This window comes from Melospiza georgiana, chromosome 4 (assembly GCF_028018845.1).
Source record: "Melospiza georgiana isolate bMelGeo1 chromosome 4, bMelGeo1.pri, whole genome shotgun sequence".
NCBI lineage: Eukaryota > Metazoa > Chordata > Aves > Passeriformes > Passerellidae > Melospiza > Melospiza georgiana.
Window position 1 is genome coordinate 46,340,385 of NC_080433.1, and position 23,181 is coordinate 46,363,565.

The 23,181-nt window shown below is 39.5% G+C and overlaps 1 protein-coding gene across 1 annotated transcript in view; it reads right to left on the reverse strand.

The window, feature by feature from the left end:
• The window catches only part of CNOT2 (CCR4-NOT transcription complex subunit 2), an 83,996-nt gene extending 61,147 nt beyond the window's left edge, over nt 1–22,849 (reverse strand). The window contains exon 1 of the mRNA XM_058023097.1: nt 22,779–22,849. The gene's annotated coding sequence lies outside the window, so the exon portion shown is untranslated. The remainder of the gene's footprint in view (nt 1–22,778) is intronic.
• Between the last annotated feature and the right edge of the window lie 332 nt (nt 22,850–23,181).

The following is a 23,181-nucleotide window of genomic DNA, read 5'->3' on the forward strand; positions in this document are numbered from 1 at the left end:
GCCTTCAACTGTGACTATTTTTCTTCATGTCTGAAAAGAAAGTGAGGAAAAGCTGAAGCCAAGGTCTCCAAGAAGTGTAAAAGTCACCTTATTTGGGAAAAAAAGCCCCTAAAAAATAAAAGAGGGATAAAGAAAGGATGCTGTCAGCTAGAAAACCTGTCAACATGAGACCATCTGTTTTCAGGTCAAACAACGCAAGCAGATCCTCTACAACAGATACAAGTGCTTTGGCAAAACATATTCCTGCCTATCTCTAAACTCTAACTATTAAAATTTCTCTGTATCAAGAGAGCCAGACATGAAGGCAGCACCAAGAATATCCCCCTAGAAGGCTAGAACTCCTGACATTTCTTTCCTACAGCCAAGAAAACAGAAATCAGCAGTGAAGCAGAGCTGGGCTTCAGCCATACCTGCAGGTAAGAACAATCTAGCTACTGCGTAGCATCTGTGAGGTCGCAGGATGCATCCCTTCCCTTTTCTGTTTCTAGTACACAGGCCATTGCCATGCCTTCAGCTAAACCCTGGAAGCAAAGCCATTATCCTACTAACACCTAGGGGTTGTGCTCTCTCTGATAGACAAAGATGACTGCAGACCTGTATTGTATTATGGAGTTACTTCATTCCCAGATGATGTGGGAGAGAGAGATCCACCACCATGCCCCACAAATCCACATCCTGGAGCACATGCTCAGACAAGTTAAATAAGCAAGCATCCATCTCATCTGCTATGGAGAAATTTTTTCACCTTGCCACCATCTTTTGGCCCTGTCCTACAATACACAGAGCTTGAAAAGATCACAAAGTCACTAACACAAATGCCAATGACAAGTAGGGCAAGTAGATTTAAAGGCCAGAAACTCCAAGTAAAAAAATGCACAGCTCATGGAAAAACAAAAACAGCCAAGTGTTGTCATTAAACAGGGGAGGGCACCAAGAATACTCCAGCTAAATACTTACAAATAGAAGAAGTCTCTAACTCAAATAGCTGTGAGCATACAAGGATCTCTGTGTGAACACCTACATGACTCATACCTCAAAGGTAAAGGAATCTTCACATCTGTTAAAAATCTGCAAAAATAATTTTTTGTTTGTTTAGTATAGTTAAAGGAGTATTACATTCAATTAGATGTTCGGGCAAATAAATTAAAAGGGTAACTAAGTATTTGTGCAACTGTTTTATGCAGGATCTAAGCTCCAGCTTTAGAGCACACGCAGCCTTTGGCACAACGTGTGCAGAAACAGAGCCGAGACAGTCCCAACAGCAACAACCCAGCCCCTGGACACTGGGAGCTCAGCACACACCAACAGCACTCATCTGAGCACATCTGCAATATTTTGTTTGAAATAGGTCAGTATACACCATTGCAGCTAAACCCATTCATACACTGAAACTGAATTTCACTCTATTTCATCTAATAGATTCTCCAAGTTTTCTCCCACTTAATTCCTCAAACATCATTTATTTATGTGGAGCTATAAGCGCACGTCTGGGCTAGTCTAATCCAGTCCAGGCACTGATGCAGATCCATTTTGTTTAATTTATTCAAACAACACAGCCCAGACATGGGTGTATCTTTTTTCTCCAATTGTTCCATTTAACTCAACACCACAGTACATTACCCCATGCATGTTTCAAGAATTTTATCCACTGATGGTTAAGTGGATATTAAGGTAACTCCAAATGCCCTTATTTTTAGATTGTCAGTAGAGTAACTTTACAGTAATGCAGTAACAATATCAGAGCAAAATAAAATTGCAATTCATGATAAACAGCTACATATCTCCTAAGTAGGACTCAGGAATACAAAAGGTAAGGAGATACGCCTTCACCCTCAATATACACATACTCTGTAGAGAATCAAGAGCACATGACTTCACTAAATACCCCTCATGAACTTTATTAAACCATGAAACAGTGGTTTATGCTCTTGTCAGCCCTGCTGGCAAACAAATACCAAACCACTGAGGAAAGTTAATTCAAAATATCATTATCCTTTTTGCTTGTTTGGCTTGAGAGCACTTTGCAGATCACTGGTTTCATTCTTACAGCCCCTCTGTGGTGTATCTGTGGACGCTGTGCTCTGCTCATGCACTCCCAGCTGCCCAGACCAACCAGTGCACAAGGGCAACAACCCTGGCCCTGGAGAGACAGCAGACAGCACAAGGTGCTCCAGGAGAACAGAGTAGCAAGATACCTTTGCTGACTAGCAATGGTTTCTGCAGCAAATTGTAGATCAGCAAGTGATATACAGGGGAAAAATAAGTGTATTTGAATAAATAAAAAAGGCCTCATGGTAAAGTATTCAAAATACGTTACTGGAAAAGATCAACTTAAAACAAATTAGCAGTGCCCTTTCAATCACTCTTTTACTTTATTTTTACACAACACACTCTTTAAGTGGAAATGCCATATACACAATGAGCCTCACTGAAGTCAAATCAGAAACTCATGAGTTAAATCAAGCTATGTTTAGTTAGGGATTGGAGTCAATCCCTTCCCCAAAGCAAGTGCTTTTACACACAGGGAATTTTACTGATACCAACAGGGCATAGACCATTTTAAATTAGGGTCTGAAAATAAAGCTGTATCCATATTCCTTTTTGTAAGGAGGGAAAGAGGGTTGTAGAAGAGACTTTCACCTTTGCCTTTGTTTTTCCCTCCTCTTGCTTTAAACAGACAGCAAGGGAGGAAAAATTCAAAGAGAAAGATATAAAAAAAGCACACCAGTATATATATCTGCCCCATAATAACATATCCTTAATATGGGAATTTCAAAAAAAGTTGGGTTACACATTAAATATCACAGCACAGTCTCTTATAACTGAATGTTTAACTGAAAACTGTCTTTGGCCAAGTACACTAACAATTTAGACTCGACTGCTTATATTTAGACATGATTAACAGATAAAACAATTTATTCTTTGTAGAGCACGTGCACTTCTCAATCAAAATTACAAAAATCTAGCTGCATTTAACACCAAAAGTAAGCCTATAGTTACTCCTTCCAGGGCCCATCCACATTTTACACTCATTGAATAAGATGGAGCAAGATAGTACTGACAATTAAGCAAACTGCACATCTCTTGCAGCTGATTAGGGTCCAGGTTATTTTACTTTTGATTAGAAAACACCTTTCTATTCCTGACTGGTAAATCCAAAGTACCTAGAAAAAACATGAAGTTTGTTCATTTCGTGTCTCATAAACCTGCTCAGTTCTCAAGTCAGTAAATGATTCAGCCTTTTGCTCTTTAAATTGGAATAGCTAAATGGCAAACTCTTTGGGTCTAATTATTGATTGTTTCAGTATTGTCTGTGCTACCCCACTCTCCATTTCTTGATGGACCAGAACAGTAATTGCACTCACTAGTTCCTAAGGCACTAGTAACACTCAGATGGCAGCTAAAGAAACAAATTTCTCTTTAATGTAAGCACAGATACATCTGAAAGCACAATGAGCTTGTATTTAAAACTGTGTCATTACACAGGCACTCATAAATGCAGCTAAACTGAGCACTCCTTTATTTTACAATATATTAAGAATCATGCTTTTAAAGTAAGATACACTAGAACATTTAAGACTAAGTCAAATTTCATTATTACAAATGTTACTATGTATGCTAAATCCTTCTTCTGCAGTGTTAAGCATCTAGAAATGAGCACCCAGAGATTATCTTGATTATATGCAATTAAGATTAAAAGATATGTATCATCCAAAAGTATCCAAAAATGCTCCAAAGTCAAGGCTAGAGATCATAGTTACATAGATTTAAATATAAAAATACATAGTATTTTTAGGAACTTTTCCCAATAGTTTCATCGCCAGCTACCTCACATTCCAATACTTCTTGCTACCTATTTGACAGCTTCTGTCCCTTAAAAAAAGCTCTGTAACAATACAATAACAAAACAAGTATTCAAAACCATTCCATGGCAAATCAATTAAAAAATAATGCTGGTATAATCTCTGTTCTTATACGTATCAGGAGTCTGAGTGTGTTTTAAGTTATAATATCAATATGCAAAACATTTTTGAAAGTTCAGCACACTCTTCAAACAAAAAAGAATAAAAGAACAAATTGAAAGATTTGAAAAAAGCATAACATAACAGTTAATGTTTAATAAAGAATATGATCAAACAATAGGTCTCTTCTTGAGTTTGCTTTTAGTTGGCTTGAACACGTACATCTACATTAAATTTTTGCTCATTTTGACAAGAACATAGAGAAACTGAGGCCAGGGAAAAAAACCCAAAGGTCTCAGACAGTACCATTTAAACACTGAGAGCAACAGATTGCTAATACTGTAAGCCCCATTGTCCCTAAGACTGGGAATGAGAATTAACATGATAAGAGCTGTTTTTTCTTCCTTTGCATATTATTGAAGAATCTCTAAAGCTAAAATTCTGCACTGATTTTTTTTTTTTTTTTAGTACTGGAGAGATCTTAACCAATTTAGTAACACAAACAAAAGTTACAGGGAATTGTTAGCATATTTTGCAACTATGCAGAAGAGCAAATCCCAGGTTTATACTCTTTACTGAAAAGCACGGGTTCCCTCCTTCATTCCCTCACTGTGGATAGAATGCAAAGAATGCAGCTTCTGTCTCCATTTAAAGTTTGAGAAGTGAGACAAACAGTACTATAAAAACTGCTATTCTTAGCAAAATAAATTCTGTATGTTTACTATAAGGGATACTCAGCCTATAGCAGCCAAGAGCACGACTTAGGACTTGCTACTACAGAAGTCTGGCTCCTGGAAACAGACACACTTGAAGACAAAAGGAAATTTGATTGTTGGGAAAGTATCAGAAAACTACCTTTGGATAAGACAGGCATAGAGCTAAAATCTGAACAAAACCAAACTAAAAAAAAACCCCAAAATAAAACAGAGAGGCATGTAAGATGGCAGATTTGAAAATTTTCCTCCACATAGCTTAATTTTGCCATAACTCATTTTTCAAATTCATCCCAACTGAACTGTTCTATTTTGGGTTAGTAGCTTACTAAGTGATATTTGTTAAAAGCTGAACTTATTCTGAAAATGGTGTGCAAAAGAAGTATGCATGCTCAAAGAGAAAAAGCCATCCTACATAGAAAGAATTTTGGATTTCACCTCAACTCAGCCAATTTCCAGGGGATACTCCGTGAAATATCACACCATGAGCAGACCAAACACGTCTTAGTTCAATGACACGTTTAAATTCATTGCCAAGCCAAGATCTCGCTCCATCTATGAAACACTCCCATCTGTGACCTTCAAAACCTCATTCTGTGAGAACCTCCAAGAACAGTAATAGCTTCCTAGATCATTCTTAATCTGGAGAAAAACACAGCAAACTACCTGAAATATCTCTTTAGAAACTTGTTCATCTTTTCCGGATGTAGCAGCTCTCTTTTAACTCAGCTGCCTTGCTGGAAATCAGAGATAATTGTTAGAGCCTAAGGCAGGGCTTGCAAGCCGGTCTAGCAAGGAACAGTTTAAAAATTACTTTCCTCATTTATCAGAGGAGGCTCTGCCAACCAACTTCTGCATTGGTTCTCACAGCAATTTTCTAGCCAGTTTACGGGCTGGCCAGATCTCTTGGGTTTGTTTAGTTGCTCACTTCCCTCTCATACAGGTACCTGTGCTGGCAGACCATTGTTTGCCAGGAAGCATTTATGAATGCAGAGAAAAAAGGAAGCACAAAGCTTTTTGTGCTGGTAATGATCATAAATAGCTTGCTCAGACATGGCTGTATCAGAGCCATTGCTCTGCAGCTGATATTTCACTCAGAAGGCTGACACCACAGAATATGTTTATATTGTTCTTCCATGATCTCTGTCTAGGGGAAACCAACATCTTGCATAAATGGTTTCTGTGTCTTGCTTCCAAAAGAGAAAATGTGACACTGTTCTGAACAATCCACATTGTCCAAAAACTCAATTTCCAGAATTTTTCTAAAATCTCTCCATCTAATGTTTTCTGCTTCTGTGATGGGTTGACCTTGGCTGGGTATCAGGTGCCCACCGAGCTGCTCTATCGCTCTCCCCTCCCACATGCACAGGGGAAAGAAAGACAGAAAACAACTCCACAGTTAAGTCTGCTTACTAAACCAAAACCAGAAGTTTGCACTGCAGAAGTAAAGAGGAAAACAAGAGGTTAACTCTCCACTTCCCCTCAGCAAGCCACTTCCCAGGAAGGAGGGCCTCAGCACCTGTAGCAACTGCTGCAGAAGGCAAACTTTGTAAAATAACAAATACCACCCCCCTTCCTCCTCTTTGTCTTAGCTTTTACATCACAGCTGACTTCATATGGTATAGAACGTCCTTTGGTTATTTTGGGTCAGCTGGCCTAGTTGTGTCCCCTCCCAGGATTCTGCCCACCCCCAGCCTACTGATGTGGGGGAAATGTTGGAGATACAGCTCTGATGCTGTGCCAGAGCTGCTCAGCTGTAGCCAAAACAGTGGTGTGTTATCAATCCCTTTGTAGCCACTGATGCAAAGCACAGCACTGGGAGGGCTGCTGTGGGAAAATGAATTCATTTCAGCCAAACCCACTACACCTGCCGGCAGAAAACACCTTTTGCAGGCTATGAATGATTAACACTAGCATTCTCAAAATATGGCAGATAAGTAAAAATAATTCTAAGTAACACAACTTATTCCTCTCTGCCCTTGGTGAGCTGCAAGACCAGCTGCAAGGAATCGGAGCAACCACAAAAATGAAGAATAGCTTAATAATCATAACTTCTACTTTATAAGCCCTTAAACAGCTGTCAAGGGGCACCCTCCTTACAGTCTTTAATGGTATCTGTTTATCAACTACTTGTACCTTCCAGGACACTGAAAGCCAAAAGATTCTCAATCTGTTCTCCCGCTCCTAATTCGGCTGCAGCACAGGAATATCTGGACATTTACTTTTCACAACAACCCTATGGCAAGTTCCTTGGAGTTAAGTGAGGAAAGCTAGACTTAACGCCTAAGTAATGTCTGCGTTAACCCTTAAGAGAGACCTTATTTACTTAATGGGCTAACAGAGACATTAGAGACAAGACCTTATTTAGAATGTCCATCAGGTCATTTTAAACATCCAAATAATCCAAAGTGTTCACTTAACAAAGGCCTACTTTGAAACAAATAGAAGGCAGTACTCTCTGTCTCCTATCTGGACACAAGCTAAAGATATTTTTAAATGGATATCATGCTTTAAATTTTGGTGCATTTCCCATAAGAAGGTTCTATAAGGAAGACGTTCACTGAGAATTGCTCACTTAATTACACAAAAAAAATAAAATTGTACCATATCCACAATCTCAAGTTATATCATCCCTCAAAACTAATCTATATGTAAAAATCTAAACTGTCCAATTTTGGAAAATATACCTGATGGTATATCAGTTTAGAGCTTGCAACTCATATTTGCAAATTAAGAGTAAACATATAAACTCTTCACTAAAGCAAAAATAGGAAAAAATATCCAGAAATCTCAAGACTTCTCTGTAAGAGGATGAAGACACATATAAACAGACACACAAGGAATCTTCACAACTAAATTTATTAACTACAATATCGAGAAACTATTGGTTTTAATGCTGGACATGAAATCCAGCAAGGCTGACACTAAATAAAACAGGAAATTCACCTTTTAAAAGAACTGACCCTTCAAGAATTTTCAAAACCACATGAAACATAAGTTAAAAGTTTTAAATGAAGTATGAAAGAGTGTCATGATCTTTTCTAATTGGTTTAGTTAGGTAAAAGGCCAAATGAAAGAAATTGTGTCAGTGTTTTACTCATTTGAAGCACACCATAATTAACATGTGTCAGTTACATGATGTACATGGGAGCAATGTATGTCTGCTGCCCTCATGGATGCTCCCTTAACCATTTATGTATCTGTCTCTTTACAGAAAAAATTATTTTTCCATTGCATTTTGTAATTATCCAGAACTCTTAAAAAAAAAAAATTAAAGTAGCTGTTTGTAAGCAACTCCACCAGTTTATGTAGGCCCATCAGTATCAAGTGTATTTTTACAGCTAGAAAGCCTAATAGACAATTTAAAGAACAAAAACACCAGAAAGATAAATTAACACTGTTAAAACTCAGTGATTCTTGAGTACATTACATACTTCAAAAAAATACAATAAAAAAGCAATGAAAGAGCTGGAGAAAAATGTAGCCTGATTTTGAACTTTGTTAGGACAGACTGGTGGCAAGTACTGCAGCTCACATTTTAAGGAGGTTTTTACAAGCAAAGTCTGTATCTTAAGTTAACTTCATACTGTCAGCATGGTGGCCCAGTAGGGACCTTTTCATAACAGATCTCAAGAGAAGTGCACAATCAGAGAGGACACTGAGCCGTTGAGCAAAAATTACATATTGCAAACTTTTTATTATGAATGTTCTACTCCTAATCCAATTTATACTGTTCCGATTCATTAAAACAAAAAAAATCCACATGAAACCGTAACTTAAACACATTTTTAGTCAGAACTGATAATCATTAATACTTGCATCTGAAAGGAGAAGCACACACTGAGACAGCAAAAGCAACACCGCACATCCTTATAAAATTATACATCAAAAAAATGATCACATCTCTCAACCAAAAGAAACTAAATAAATTTTCTGAAGTACAAACTCTGACTCTGTCAGACAAAGAAGTTTGAAAAGGAAAGATTCCAGGGGCACTGTGCCTAAAAAGCAGGCAGTAAGCAGTCTGTGAAGTAAACAAACCATAATTCAGTACAGGCCCCTCACCAAGAAGGACAAGGACCACAACACAGGGAGGACAGAGGGGCAGAGAAGAAAATGTGAGTCCAGAACTGATCCCTAACAGGACAATATGCTAACCATTGTCCCCTTTGAAATCTTGATAATCACTACTCACACACATAGAGGCAGTCTTCAAAAAATGCATAATCCCACAGGGATCCTACTGACTGTACACTGTTGCATGGGGTTTGATTTTGGGTTTTTGTGGGTTTTTTTAAAGATTATTCAAAGGTTTTTCAATCATTATTATACTGTAATTGCTACACTGATACCAGGTTTATTAGGGTTCTTATGCCTTAGCACAGGTCTAGCAGTTCTACTCCCTATTTATATGGGAAGATTTTTACCAAAACCTTGGGTTACACACTGAAAACAAGACGTGCATAATAAGGAAAAAATATCCCTATCTGGAAATTGAAGCATAAAAAGAAGAAGTTCAGCAACTCACCATGTCAGCAACTCACGCATTTAAGTCCATCCTAGTGAAATCCCCAATTATTATTTGCAGCATATCTGCACAACATAAAGCCTGGCTGTAAGTGTATTGCCACAAGCACAGTCTGCAGAGGACAAGGGTACAGCAACATTTACAGTGTCCCTGTGACCTGTTATACACATTGCCCTAACACAGGTACTCTCTCAGTTATGCACATTCAATCCCAGAGCAAATGCCCACTTCTGCTGTATGCATGCACTGCCAAGGACACTCAAGCTCTTGTACATCTTTACCTGGACTTGCAGAAGCTTACATGCCTACATAATAGCCAGCTGAAGTCAGAAGACTCAATAGCAATAAAACAAAGTGCAGAAAGATATGTGGGATAAATCTGGATCTTATAGCTGACACTCAAAGACTTACAGCTGAGTCTGGGTATTAAGTCACTTTGTGTAAAACACAAAGTGGAAAAAATGAGTCATATATTCCTTAAATAAACATCTTTACTATTTTCACAACAGTTTTAATGCAGGTGAACACACCAAATAAAACTAAAATCTTCACCTCACCTGAAAACATCCACTCCTCTTGTAACAGTTTCACTTTTAATTGCTTCACCCTGTTTCTCACGACATTACTCTCCTATATCCTTACACACAAAGTATCTTCATTTACAATACAGCGGTAGTCATTTCTTAACCATGAAGTTACAGCTAACTGCTTTCCAATCAATTTCTAAAAATATCAATAATCTTCCTACAGACACAACTTATCTCCTAAAGTGACACTTTATTTCAGAAAAGAAAATTTTAAAAAAATCAAGAGCACAAAAATACTTTTTCTAAGCATTTAACTCCTGAGCCATTTTCGAAAGAAACCTTGGGCAGATAGTCCCCTTTGAAAATTCTGTATTTTAAAGTTGGGATTTCTGAACAAAATCCTGTAATTTGAAGATTAAGCCAACATTTCTAAACTAAGGAATTTTCAAAACATTTTCTACAGTTCTTCTTATGCTTCATGTTCAGAACAGCACAATAAATTGCATGCACATGAAATGCACTTTAATCTGGGCCTTGTTTAAAAATGCCTTCAAATGCACTACTTTGGAAGAAGAAAAAGCTATGAAAACATACTGATTTAGTCTTATTAAATTAAGACCAACTTAACTTGTTACAGAAAGCACAGGCAGTAATATTGTATTGTATAGCAGTAGTCATTAAGACCCCATACTATTTCACTTGCCCAAACTACAGAATGCATACGCCTTTTAGGACCAAACACAACCTGTAACCATCTTTCAGGCAAAACTGATCAAATTTATTCTTTTTTAGAGCAGCTAAGATAGTTCAGTGTTTTTCAACAGAAAAACACTCCCCTCCAGCGGAAAACATTTTAAAAATCTATTCTGTTGGGATGCTCTAGTACTTGAATGCTGTGCAACAGTGACAAGTTCAGTCTGTTCGGTGTAGCACCACAATGAAGAGGTGCTCAGCTGCACGGCTCCGCGTGGCCGTGCCCACGGGCTGCACTGAGACCCTGCAGGCTCTCTCTGATCTACAACACATCTCCCCTTCGTGCACAGGACTGCTGGGCCTGCCGTGGATGCAAGCTCAGCCACGAGACAGCCAAGGAGCTGCCATCCTAGCACTGAGAAATGCTTGGCATTGTCTTAAATACCAGTTGGGTGCTATCAGGAGAATGGCTAGAACACAGAGGAGGAGGAAACCAGAAGAGGAATTGGAGATCAGAACAGGAACAGAAAAAGAAATTGCAGAAAGCAAAAGACAGATGTGTAAGGTGCCGATGGGTAAGTAGAGAGCCCCAAAGACTCAGACACTACAGCATGCAGAGCCTCAGATCCTGGACCCATCCCTTCTGGATTTTCCCATCCTTTTGTTCAACGGACCAGGAACCACCGTCAAGATCTCCTTCTATCCTCTTCTAATTAATGACACAGAAACTATAGAGAGAAAACATGTCTAGCTAAGATGTTTAAATGCCACATATATAAACTAATTTTGTCTGTCCATAAAGGTCTGTATTTTCTTTTATTTTTTAACAATGCTGAGTGAGCCACACACAGATTTTTACAAGTGCCTTCTGCTTGAAATATTTCATGAGTCTATGGAGAAGCATTAACTATTCACAGCAAATTAAATGAAGGTATTTATGTTATGAAATCCTAAGCCAGTGTCTCAGTTTCTCTATTTGTAATGCATCGCTGTCATTTCAGTGAGACAATATAAAAATGTAGTTTTTCAAAAACATATTATAAAGCACTTCCGTGATACTATAATGAAGAAATTGGAGAGAAAACATTAATCCTGTATTTGCCTATAATTTTGGATAGCATGATCTGAAAAACAGGATTAAAAAAGAAAAACCTCAGTGTGAGAACATCATGAAACCTCTCTGACCAATGAGACCAGAGTGCTCTGGGGAAAACATTATTTGATCAAAAAAACTGTGTAACAGCGACATGTATATGGAACCTCAGTTAAGATGGGAAAGAAAGCCTTCATTCCAACATTCCTTGAATTCAGACTCCTTGAGTTTGCAATTTTAATGGCCACTGAAGCAGGGTTTTATATACTGAGGGAGGGGTTTGTTTGCAAGAAAATTTCAAACGCTCATTTAAACAGTGACCTATATCCCTCTCAGTTTATGAACTGAAAATTACACAAGTTTGACATCACAAGACAAAAACTAAGCATCAGGAAGAATAATGAGGTGATCCAAAACATGACTTTTCAATCTTAAATTGCAGGAGAAGAAATGAAATGCAGCAAAAAGAACTGATGAAAGAGTAAGAAAAGCAAAAAAAACCCTAAACAAAAACAAACCAACAAACCATAAGAATACCTAAGGCAAAAAAAGAGAGGCATTCTGGGAGTACTGGAGATAAAAAAAGGCTCCCTGGAGTGTCTTGCACTTACCTAAACCCCTGTCTTCAGACAAAACTTTAGTTCTCAGAATAGCATGCCTATATTAACACTGGAAAGCCTTCACGACGATGGAACAGAGTTGCTCCTTTCCAGGTTTATGTGCTAACCCAACTTAAAGTTTCTCACACTAAATGAAAAAAATCTTAAACTTCTAATAGTTAAGATTTTAAAGCATATTTTATATTAAAGAACCAATAAGTAAAGAATATGACCATATCAGCAGTGTTGCATAGATTTTTATCACTTCAAACCTCAAATTTAGATTAGATTCTCATAACAGATGTGTAATTACAAGGTATCACTAGGAGTCCCATTCTTACTCAAGGGACACATTTTCATTAGTAATCTTGCCATTTATAATTCTGATTTTTTGCCCATTTTACTTTACCAGTTTGGCAGTTTCCACAGAAGTCAGACTGCTGTCAGGAGCAGGACCTGGCAACATTTCCCAGGAATAACAAGGCCTTGCTGTGGAACCCATTCTATCAGCAGCTGTCTATCTTGTTTTAAGATAGCACTCTTACCGCCCATATCCCTACCACCACTGGAATCTCACCTCTAAGAGGAAAACAGAACAGAAAGAAAGAAAAGAAAGAATGATGCTGTGGGCAGAACCGTGGCAGTTGCACTCATACAGAAGAAACACACCACGAAAGGGAACTTTGTATTGCAAACCAAGGCAAAATTCGATGTGTCTTCTGGGTTGACGCTACAAAGCATGAGGGCAATGGATTAAGCAAGACTATTTTCATTTTTTTTCCTTGTTTCAGTATTAGTTTAACACTGACAACTGAATTATTTTGAATGGTCTTCATGCATAACAATTTCAGAAGCTTACCTTCTAAGCAAAATCTGTCATTCTCTGTGGTCTTATGCACTTTTTTCCAGTAAAAACAGTCACAGATACTTTAGAGTGTCACTACAATTATTAGTGACTATGAGTTTTCACAGAAAACATGTTCACTGCCAAAATATTCATATCTCAGAAGGATCAAAACATACCCACACAATTTTATAGCATGCCATGGCAAGAGCAACATTACAGGGATGTGAGCTCATTCTGACCCTGTATTAATCAATAAAATAGACCATCCATTCATTCTATAAGCTGCAATTCAAAAAGGTAGACATTGAATAAACCTCACATAAAACTTCAAGGTTTTGCTTAATTAGACAGGAAAGGGAGGTTATGCCATCTTCCACAAAACTCTGAAGCTTTTAATAAATAGTAAGTTATATGATGAGTGCGGGATAAACACACTAATTTCACAAATAGAATTTATATTAACAGCACAATTAAGTAAAACTTTACTGTTTAAAGTAAAGTGTGTACTGATTCTCCACACCAAAATGAATGGCACATTCTTTTCATTAAACTCCTCTCACTCAACTCTCACTCTCACCCCCTATAAACCTGGTGAAACCAATATTTTCCTGACACAGCCCTACTCAAATCAGGCCAAGAAGGCTCAGTGCAGGACCTACTTCCTGTTAGCAGTCTTCTCTTACCAGTGAACAAACAGATGACAGACAGCTGTGGCGAGCAAACTCTGGGATACACGCCTTAAAAAAAAAAAAAAAGGACTGGGCACAAAAATGCTGAAATACACAACAAATACATTATTCTTGCATTTGGCTCCCTGGACACCTACTCAAGAAAAAGAGGAAATAATACCAGACAGAACAGAACATATTTGCTATTTCTTCTCTACAAGCACAGTGTTAATGACAGGCTAGGTCTGGGCTGACAGACCAGGGACAGAAGAACACTGCACGGTCTGCACACCAGAGGCTCCCTTGCCCACCTTCTCCCTGCCTATCAGAGGGGCATGCCTGCTCCACCGGGGCCCAGGCACAGTCTCAGCCTTTCCAAACAAAGAACAAAACCCACACATGTAGAAATGGCACACATCTAACTACCTGTATATGTGCTGTCTGCCTTTGTTAGGATAGACAAAGGCAATCCATACTTTGCCAAGGGTAACCGTAACACTGAAGCTTGGGCTTCTCGTGTCATAAATATCAAGCTTTACATTTTCAGTCTTACCAGATTTTACCTCCATGGTTGACAAAAGGAGGTTTGAGGGCTGACAGTGCTTCCCAGCACCAAAGTTATGGTCTAGATATTGCTAGAAAATTAAATAATTTGAATTGTTCAGATAAAACAATTATTAAAAGCATCTACAAACATCTCACTTATTGTTAAAGATGCAACCTAATCAAGAGATTACCTGTTTGTTTAGTTTTACAAATATCTATTTCTTCACATCCCTTTGAATTCATTCTTCACTGAAGTACCAGATCTCTCAGGGAAAGAGAGATTTTGTACAGTGAAGCACTTGGGATGTCTGTAAACAGCGCTATAGAAAATTAACTTCTAGAGTGACACTAAGAGAATAAAGAATGGTTGCCTCTGTTTTGGCCTCAGACTTTGAGATGAACTTTCAATCCTCTACTCTGAAATTTCAGCTGCGCCTCTAACATAAAAGCACAGCATCTGCTTCAAGCAGTGGTGAAAAATGAGAACCAAGTTACTCAGATAAAGCTGTAACTCTTGATAAATTTGATTTCTGTCCCTTATTTACATATGACAAGTTTGCTCTGTACAGGTGTCATCCTATCAGCAAGACATGATGCATTTTATCATCTAAGTTAATATGTTATTTGCAGTCTGAATTCAAAAAGCATGAGAAAAGCCACATTAAAGAGATCAAAACATTGCTAAGACTACAGCAAGAGTTGTACAAAATCTAACAGAATAGTGTAATTTGATCATAAATGTCAGCCTTCAAGATTTTGAGTTTGCCCTCAAAGCTGCATCAATATGATTAACATCTCATTTTCATGTCTGCAGCATCCACAGACTTTCAGAACTCTTCCAGTTGCAGTGCAGAGCCAAATAAAGTGAGAGCTCTGAGAAGGTGCACATACCCATGAGCAGGAATCCACAGAGTTTCTTGAGGGAAACAAATCTCTACTGAACTATGTAGAACCTTTCCATTGTTGTTTTGCTCAGTTATGCAGAGGAGAAACATACTTCACCATGCAAACAAGGTACCTGATATTCCTAAAACTACTAGTCATTCCTTAAACAAAGCTACTCTTTGCCCATAGACACTGACAGGGAAAGTGTTTCAGATGTAAATACCCACAATCAAAAATCATGTAGGATGTGTTCCACTTCATACCAGTGGGGATGAAGCCTCTAGGTGCTAACAATACAAGATGTGTTACATAAGACTATGCACTTATTTTTAGAAGTACATTACAAAATTAAGTTCTGCACTGGAATCTGTTGCAGAGCCATGGACAGTTGCATCAATAGGCACAAAGAACAAGTGCTCAGCTGGAGCTGAATATTAGGTTCCATTCAGACTGAAGCTCTCTCCTGACAGTCCCAAAAATACTGAACCATCTGAGACTATAAAGTTTAACTTACATTCAGTAGATAAATAAAAAACAAACCAAAACACAAAAGCCCTACTAATCATAAAGACCTTTGTTATGAGTAGAAGAATTAATAAAAATTACTTTCTTAAAGATTTGTTCTGCTTCTTAATATTTGAACCATGATAACCCTCAACTTCCTTCTTTTCCACATCTCTTTGTGATGTTCCCCCCACTTCAGGGAAAAGTTGTGGTGCGGACACTCAAAGTCTGCCTGTGTTTATTTACAGGATGCTTAACCAGCTGCCATCCTAGCAAATACATACCTGTAGGTCATGTCTATTTCTTCTGTAGGTCATGTCTATTTCTTTTACAAGAAGTTGCACAAATATGAAATTCCTTCCTTCACCTAGACACAATTTTATGAGGTCTGTAGGACCATACTTCCAATCTTAATTTCTCCTTCTGAGTTCTGTTTCCACAGAGAAGCATATTTATACAAATTCAGTTAAATGCTTAAATTTTGAGTTAACCCGAAGTTGGATTATCTATATATATCTGACTTATTTTATATTTTTATGTTTCTTACAAACATAAATTAATCCATGAAGCACATTCTACTATCAACAGTTTATTCATTTACTACCACCAACAGTTTACTCATTTGCAGCCTCTATTACTCCCCTCCAGGCCCTCTCCTAAGTGCATTAACACAAGGGCCTGTGAAGTACCTTTAGTCTACTAAGTTTTAAAATACACTGCTCAAAATGGTTTTGCTTTAATAACTGGACTCAGCAGATGCAGGTATTCATTAGTAAAGGCCAGCAGCTGGACACTGGAGCACATTGTTAAGGGGAAGTTAAAGGTTTCTGCTCTTAGTGAGTCACTCCTGGTTACCAACCTACGCTTGGCCATCCCAGTTTGCAAGACTTGCTAAACTCTTGCTATAAAATCTAATTCAGATTAGTGTAAAATTGAATCTACTGTGTGGACTAAAAGAACTGCCAGTTGCTTTAAAAAAAATCATTTAAACTAGTTATATGTCTTTCAGAGACAATAAAATATTAGGATCACAGCTAATATTGAGAGTTTGCAATTCCTAATTAAAATGCTAATCCCAATGAAAATACTACTTGCCATCAACCATATACTGTTGGTATTCACAACCTAAGCTTAGCTCAAAAGAGCACCAAACTTCTGAAAACTAAATTTATCCTTGCAAGAAATTTTGAAAGTCCCTGTTCCATCATAGATGTCTCACAACATTTATGTTCTTGCCTAATTAAACTTCCAGGAGATTGGGGGAAACAAAACATATATTTATTGTCCAAATCATATCATCCTGAAATTTCCAAAACCAAAACACACACAAGAGAAAACTCAAAAAACCCCAAACAAGCAAAAAAAAAAAAAAAATTAATTCCATACCACAGTAGCAAAGGAACCTGAATTCCGGAATTTACTTCCACTTCCACCATGAAATAAAAAGTGATACTGACTTACTCCCATGTGTAATGCTGATCTTGATCAATTTCATCTTACTGGAAATGTGCATCCACATCCAGAAAATAAGTCAACAAATTAAGATTTCAACATAAGGTACCTTTCTACTTTATGATAGTGTTTTTGACATGTTAGGAAAAGTATCAAGACCAGTACCAGCACTGCAATAAATAATCAAACATCTCATTAGAAGATTTTTTGAGTCAAGCAGTTTTACAGATAGACACAGTACTACAAGGTACTTTAACATTCAGAATTGCTCATCATCTTGTCAGTCTTTCCAAAGTTGACATTGCTTACAGCTGATTTCTATTTGAAAACCTTTCAGATTCCCACTTCTCCACATAACAATACATGGTACAAATATTCAAGAGATTACATTCTTCTGTACGTTTTTAGCTTACTTGGTCATTACACAAAATACGTGCTTCACGGCTATTTTCCTGTTTTATAACTTTTTCAAAAAATAATTATTTATATGCAACAAGTACTTTCTCACAAACCTCATCACTATTGAATGGTAAAAGACTTCAAGCATATACCCAAACAAGTCCCCTGCACAGCAGAGCAACAGAAGGAAGACTGGCAGACATTTTTTCCACCATTATAACTCTCTGGCAACATTTCCTTTGCAAGAATAGTTTTCATGATTCAAATAAAAAATGCTTACAAGGAATAGTCATTCTGCCCCAAACAATGCAAGGTTTTCATAAGCTGGAAGGGGAAAAATACTATTCCAGTGAAGCTCAAAGCAAAAACTCACAGTCAAGTAAGTAGACAGTAAGACAAGTAGAGAGTTCACTGACACAAGCATTAGTTGCTCATTTTACACCACGACAGGCATTTTCTGACAACCCTTTTACAGAAAAGATAATATATTACATTATCAATGTCTGTGTTACAAAGACAGCTTTAGAAAAACTAGCTTGCCAAGACATTGCCTACAAATCTAAATGTTAACATTTTAAAATTAAAAATAGTTGGCCATAATAAGTCCAACTGCCTCTTTTTGGTGCATAAAAACCCCCTCCTATTGTTTCCAAATGCACACACATTTAGATTCAATGAAAATGGCAATGCCATTCTGAAACACGTAAGGACAGACCAGACCTACTGAACTTGGTACAGGGCCATTTTGGGTGGTTAACATTGTTTTTGCTAACCATATGCACTAACTGCTACTGGCATGTGGCTCCACGGGAGTCCTGAACCAGGCAAGTGAAACACAGGAACCATTATCCCCTCACTGCAGACTAGAACTCGGCTATGGACTGGTTAAACGACTTACCCAGAGTAAGCCACCACTGCAGTGGGTAACTCACACAGAAAGCATGGTCCAACTCAGCCCACTGGATTACTGTCTGCTCAGCAACAGCAGTGCAAAGTAACAGTTCCCATTTTATGTACCACAAACACAGCAGCCTTTTATACCAGTTTTCAGTTTAATTAACTACACCTTTTGATGAATAACTTGACCACAGCAAACTATTTTCAAACATAACTGATCGATCTCAAGCACATAAAAAATCTGAAAGCAGGATTTTAAAAATGCTTCTGAAGTTCAATAAACAAAAAAAAAAAAAAAAAAGGAAAAAATCCCAAGAGACATGGGGTGAAAACTAATACTTAAAAAATATCACCCCATAAATTATCCCAAATGAAAAGGGAAACAAGAAGAAACAATGGTTTACTTATTACTGAATTTCTGATTAACAACTCTTACATTTCAATTTAACAAGAGAGAGATGTGTCTGAAAAAGAGTCTTCATTATAATAAAATTTTAACCTACCAGCATAATTTGAAAGGAATCCTCCTAGGAAATGTAGAGTTGTGAAATTATATGTACTAGCACTGCAAAAAGCAATCAGATGGCAGAGTAACCAAGACGGGGGAAAAAATAATGCACACTTTTCTGTAATGTTACTGATAACCAGTGCTACAGCAAGACAAATTAAGGGTTCTCAGTAACCCCTTTGGACAAGAACCACTTACACCTTGACTTGGAGCCCATTACACAAGCAGAGCAGAAGATGAGCTAGCACACACCACCACAACAAAAATATTCTATTTTATTTGAGTATTAAAAATGAAAGATAAAATATATATTATAAGCAATGAACATTTTATGGCTGGGTTTTGGGGTTTTTTGTTAGGTTTTTTCTTCATTTTTGCACAAAACCACAAAAATATTTTCAATCCTACATAAGAATCTCTTGCTGATGAGCACAGACCATGCTTGGTATATACACACCTGCTCCAAAAATCAAAAAAATTCCACAAGGACAACTTAAATATCCTACTGTGCAGTATTTTCATTTGACACAATTCTTGCTATGCTGTTATAATGCTCAATAAAAGCATAGTTAGCTGTCAAAATACACCATCCATCCTGAAAACTCATGCTCAAAGTTAACCATCAGCATGTAAGCAGGTGCTTTTGAGTCAAGGAGACTACACACAAATTTCAGGTGTTCATAGGCTCAGGTGTTCTTTTCCAGGAACTTAGGTCAGGAAACCACCAGGACACACACAAACATAGCACCTATGTACTGAAGCATTTCTGGAAAGGAAAAAAAAAAAGAGGGGAAAAAAAAAGGCCAATTCTACTCAGGAAAGACAACTGAAACAAGTTATATTGAATTGTTCAGTGCAGTGCAACTGAGACATAAATTTAAAGCAAATATATTAGCAGATTGCTGCTGTATAGCAGAATGCTCACATACTTTTTTTTTTTACTTATTTATGTCTCAAAAGCTCAGATAAAGCAAATTTAACCTAACTTCAACTTTATGCTTTTGTCAATCCTTGAAATTTACATACACACTGTATTAAGAGTAATTTTAAATGAGAAAAACTGGATCATTTACAGAGCAATCATTTAAATCTATTGTAAAAATACTGATTTGACTTCCTAAGGTACTGTACTTCTATTGAAACTGGTAAAGGGCTTTCTATTTAAGCTAACATTTATAAACATGTACAAGAAATGTGGCAAATACTCTGCCATGAATTTAGGAATTTTTGGTTTTTTTCTTTTTAATAACACATTTTTAAGGGGCCTTTTATTCAAGCAAATTATAGCTTTAAGACAAGACATCATTTTAAAAGTTAGATACAGGGGTCTACTTCCTTTTGAATAAAATTCTATACTTGGTGCACTTTCTACACGACCTCATGGGAAAACAAGCCATTCAATATTTTGCTTTAGCTTCCAGATAAAGTCAGAAAGCCAGGTGACAGAAACGTCTGCTTTAATTCAATTGTGGTGCATTTTTAAGTTCTATTCACTTCCTGAGTTCATAAAAAGATGAAGGTGGAAGATATGTTTGAATAAACAAAGTTATGATACAAGGCCCCTTTAAAACCATAATGAGGTTACAACTTAGCAATTACAACACTACAGACCTCGCATTAACATGAATATTTGGGTAATTTTTAAGAAAGCTACAACAAAGACTTAAAAAGCAATTATGTTCCTGATTTCAAAGCTAATCTCTATCCAAACAGAAATGCACTTAGAAATATAAAAATAAACCAGAAATACTTTCTGAGATGTATTGGTCCGCTGCAGGCACACAGAATTCTCATACGAAGTGACTGAGGTAAAGACCAAAATTTTCAGGTGGAAACAGACACTTATGGGAAAATTTTTTAGCATCAAACTTCAGGACACACTAACTGTCCTATTTTTTCCACTAAATGACAATTATCTAAAACTAGATTCTGTTAAAGAGAATTCAAATCTTTTTTTATATATAAATTTCTGGTGTTTCTTCATTCTCCATTTTAGCCAAGGGCTTTTCTTTCATTTCTTGATAGAACTGACACACAAATAGGTTGCAATAACAATGACTACTTTGACAGCAATATTAAGTTTCTAGAGGAGATGTGTAGACAAGGTTTATCTACAACTACGCTCTTAGCTTTATCAACAGCTTCCTGAAAATGAAACGGAAATACACTCGCAAGTCAAGTCAGTCAGCTCTTGATAAGTGAGTATTCAAATCCCTTTCTAAAATCAGAAGCAGTCAACACCTTGAAGTTTAGCATACCAGCTGAATACTCAACATAAAGAACAGTGGAAGTGGGGGACAAAAAGAAGAGGAAAAAAAGGTATGGGACAGATATATCATGTTCAAGTTCACAAAACTTGATCCTGTGAGCCATGTTCTACTAATGTGTCATTTTGAGAGAGCCTAAAGTACATCAACACATACACAACAATTCTCCAGATCAAAGGAAGACGCCTTTGCAATATAAACTTCTACAATTACTTTGCTCTTGCAGGTCTTCACAAGTCTTAACAGGTTGAAACAAATCCAAGTTTCCCAAAACAAAGTTTTCCAATAACAGATATGACAGCAGGTTTGATCATCTATTTTTCCCCAGCAGAAGAGTTAACACTAGCAGCCAGTCACCAGCACCAGATGCTGCTGGTGTTCGGGCACACAGGAGTGTCTCCTTCACACACTCAAGTCACACAAACATATATATTTAGGAAAGATACACAGAAAGTTCTTCTCCTTCCCTGGGGATAAAACAGTGCAAAGTTGGAAACAACTTTTTCCCTGACAAAAGAGACAGCAGAAATTAAACATGCTTGTGTGAGGTTTGAATAGGCAGCAGAAGCAAATACCACCTTACACATGCATATTTTAATTTTCCCACACTACAGAGCCTCCAAAACAAAGTTACTTGTAACTTCACCAACAAAAACCCACCCTAAAACCGACAATACCCACTAGCTGGTATCTTGTTTTCACCAGGAGCATACATACGCTAACCAAACTGCTAACTCTGACGCTTGCATCTTTCCCCCCCGCCCTACTGTCCCTCTCTTATCCCTAACCTGTCACCCAGTGCCACCTCCTCTGCCAGCACGGGTCAGGTTCACGCCAGAGCCTGTCATCGCCGCCCGGGCGGGCAGGGGAAGGCTGATTCCTTCCTCCGGCGACCGCGCTCTATCCCTTTCAAGTTTGTTTTACAAACACGTCCGAGGGAAAGCCAGAACCTGTTTACACACCGCCTTAACCACCGCCAGGAGGAGAGTGAAACAGGCGCAGGCAGAAAAAAAAAAAAAAAAAAGAAAAGAAAAAAGAGAATAATTTTTCACCCGAAAGGCAGCCAGCAGCACCCCCGTCTCACCCCCTTTCTGCGCCCGGGGCCCGCGGTGCAGGCCGCACGGCCGCTCGGCGGAGCGCGGGGCCGCCGCAGCCCCGGCCGTGGGCGGCAGGTTCCGCTGCCCCGGCGCCGGGCCCGGGCAAGGCGGCGGGCGGGGGCCGGGCGGCCGTGCGGGGCCGGGCTCGGAGGGACGGAGGAGGCCTGGGAGCAGCCGGCGGGGCGGCGGCGGGAAGAAGCCGTTCGGGCGGGCCGGGCGGGCCGAGTGGGCCGCAGGGCGAGCTGCCAACGGCGGCCGCAGGGATGCGGGGCCCAAACACCGCCGGGCCGCGGCCTCGCCCGGCCCCGGAGCGGCGCCCGGGGGCCGCCGCCGCCCGCGGCCGCGGAGGAGGGAAGGGGGCGGCGGGCCGGGCCGGGCCTGCGGCTGCGCCCCCGGCTCGGGCGCCGCGCGTCCCCCCCGCTCCCCCTCGGAGACAAAAGCAAACGGAAACCCGGTGGGGCGGCCCCAGGTCCACCGAGCCCCGCCGAGGGCCGCGCCGCCGCCCGGGCCTCCCGCATCGGGCCGCGGCCGAGACGGCGGCGAGGCCCGGGTCGGCGGCGGGGCCGGGGAGGGGCGGCCGGGGCCGGACTCACCGCATGAATTTTCTTGTCCCGCGAATCCAAGATGGCTGAGTATCCAGCACGGAGGATGCTGGGGGAGCAACCTTTACCCTCTGACCCGGCCGCCGCCGTGACCCCGCCGCCGCTCGTCCCGGCCGCCAGCGCCGAGGGGCGGGGGCAGCGCCGCCGCACCGCCCGCAACGGCCCGGCCCTGCGCAGGGGCTGAGCGGGACCGGAGCGAGGGGAGGAGGAAGGAGCAGCGAGGCTCCCTCGGCTGCGCTCCCTCCGCCTCCCGCGGGATTCGCGGCCCAGTGCTGGGGGCAGGGCCCGCAGGCCGCGGGGCTGCCGGATGCTGCCGCGCTCCGCCGGCCCCGCCGAGACGCTGCTGGCCGGGGGCGCGCCCGGCCCAGATGCCGTTCTCTGAGGGGAGAGGGCG